Below are 2,564 nucleotides of genomic sequence, written 5' to 3' on the forward strand. Positions count from 1 at the left end.
GCTGTGGACTACTTTATTGATTGTTTTTTTTTTGTGGGATTAAATTATTATAAAGAAATACATAACCTGTCTGTTATGTGTTTCTTGTTTCTTATGTTCTTTGTGTGTTTTGTTTTCTTTTTTTCCCCTAGCTAAACTTTGAGTGTAGCTTAAGTGTTAATCTTAGCATACCGTTCACAATACCGTTCTGTGTACAACAATGAGCACAAGCTAGATTAAATTGATTATTATGTTTTAAATATGGCTATTTTTTTTACAAAAACGCATTGATTCGCTACAGGAGGTTTTTATTCACCCCCCGGAGTCGTGTGAGGCACTTTTTATTATGGATGGATGCGCTTTATTTCACTTCTTTTGGACTGATGCACTGCAACACCCGCTGACTGCCATTAAACAGCTTGGAAGATCAAAGACAGTTTTTAATATAACTCCGACTGGATTCGTCTGAAAGAAGAAAGTCACATACACCTAGGATGCCATGAGGGTGAGTAATTCATTGGCTAATTTTAATTTTTGGGTGAACTAACCCTTTAAGTCTACTGCAGATATAGATATTCATACATGCTTATAACTGGGGTTGCAGACATACAAGCAACTTGCTCTTGAGTGTTCACAAACCTGCTTTGACTATTCCAATATGGCGGACAGCTTACTTTTCTTCTCCTGTGTCCTATTCTTCATGCAATCCAGAATGGCAGCACGGCTGAAAAATTAGTTTGAGCTGCGCCCTCTTCTGTACAGATGTGAATTTACATTTCCTTGAGCCTGAGGATTATTCATTTAACTTTTGATGTGAAGTGGCTTTTGCCAAAAATACAACTTTTTTATACTAAAACAAACATGCAAGCCCAGGCCAGATTTAAAAAGTAACGCAAAAGTAGCTTAACCCATTACTTTCCATAAAAAGTAACTAAATAATGCCATTAGTTACTTTTTTTTAGGGAGTAACGCAATATTTTAATGCAATACTTTTAAAAGTAACTTTCCCCAACACTGTCCATCAGACACTATGATTCAAGTTTGAATCCAGTTCCCATGTACAGTGTAGTACCGTCAGCTTGTTTTTGTTTCACCGTATGCTTTTTGAGGTTTAAAGTTTAAGGTGACATAAGGAAACATGACTGGATTATCTCGCGGCCTTGTCCTGTGTCTGACATGCAGTGTGTCACAATCCCTGTGGGTTCAGACCGCACACAAACTCATTTGGGTTAGGTGAGAGATGCATGAGACATACACACTACACTTTTGCTCTCGTCCTGAATCTGTAATCGGTTTAAATCAGTTCATCCAAAGTTCCCAGACCAAACGGCATGGTATTAGTTGCAGTGAGGGTTACAGAGGGGGTCATACACTTTTTGGCAGTGACAGTCAGGGCAGCGTAACACAGGAGATTATTCAGAAGCTGAGTAGATTAAAGTATACAAAGCAGAGCAAATAATTGTTTCCGAAATACATTAACAGAATAAGGTTTCATGTAAAGCAATAATGTGGCAACCATCCAGTCCTTTAGTCTGGAAAAATGTGTTTAGTAAAGATTAAACCCTTGTCAATATCTTCACTGATCCGATCTGCAGTTCATGATGAGTGCATTGATGTAGTGTATCAGATTTATACCTGCTTAAATTTTCATGCCCTCTTACAGTAGTGTCTGTCGTTAAACTCAGAATTTCAGCAGTCATTAACAAGAAGTTATTATAATAATAAGATCAGATAAAAATAGGATGAAATTCAAAAGCAGGTTCATCTTGGATTTTGATTATCTAGCCCTGCCTCTTTTGTAACTCGAAGTCAAATTTATTAGTCAAAAGACGAAGCTTTATCATTGAATGGGCAAAATTAAATGTATTAGTTTAAAATAAATCTTCTTTATTTTTCTTTATTCCCTTCATTCCTTTAATAAAAAAAAACATGACACGACAACAACAACAAAAATAGGTTTGGAAAAGAGCATCAGATAAACTGTAATGTGGGAAACTTTGCCAAACTTTGTGCTGGTTCTGACTGTGTGTAGCACCTACTGCTCTGCAGGTCTGTCTTAAGGGGCCCAGTGTTAGAAAAAAAATAAATGAAATTTGTGTTTTTAACAACATCTCTGGTCATTTCAGTCTGATCAGCAGTTTAAATGCCACATTTCAAGTTGACAGACAAGTTAACTTTTCTGACGTTTTAAGTGCCCCTATTATGCCATTTCGTATATTGTCTTTCATGCAGTGTGTAATGTAGCTGTATGTGAATGTAAACGATCTGCAAAGCTGTAAAGCTGAAAGTGCACGATAAATAAAGTTATTGTCTCCCAAAAGAAAGAATCGACACTGAACAGCCTGAACAAGTTGTTAGTCATTCTCGGCATCAGTGTGGAAAAGTCTAAAAGAAATCACCAATTACAAGACACCATCCCCCAGCACTGTGGTGAATCAACAACTGGCAGACGATTTGAAGGAGTTCTACTGCAGGTTTGAAAAAACACCCACACCCGACCTGAACACCTCTCCACACAACCATTCACACCTCCAGCAACCCCCCTCTCCCCCACACCTGCAATTCAGATCAGCGAAGACGAGGTT

The sequence above is a fragment of the Sinocyclocheilus grahami genome, unplaced genomic scaffold (assembly GCF_001515645.1).
Source record: "Sinocyclocheilus grahami isolate Dianchi unplaced genomic scaffold, SAMN03320097.WGS_v1.1 scaffold1046.1, whole genome shotgun sequence".
Lineage (NCBI taxonomy): Eukaryota > Metazoa > Chordata > Actinopteri > Cypriniformes > Cyprinidae > Sinocyclocheilus > Sinocyclocheilus grahami.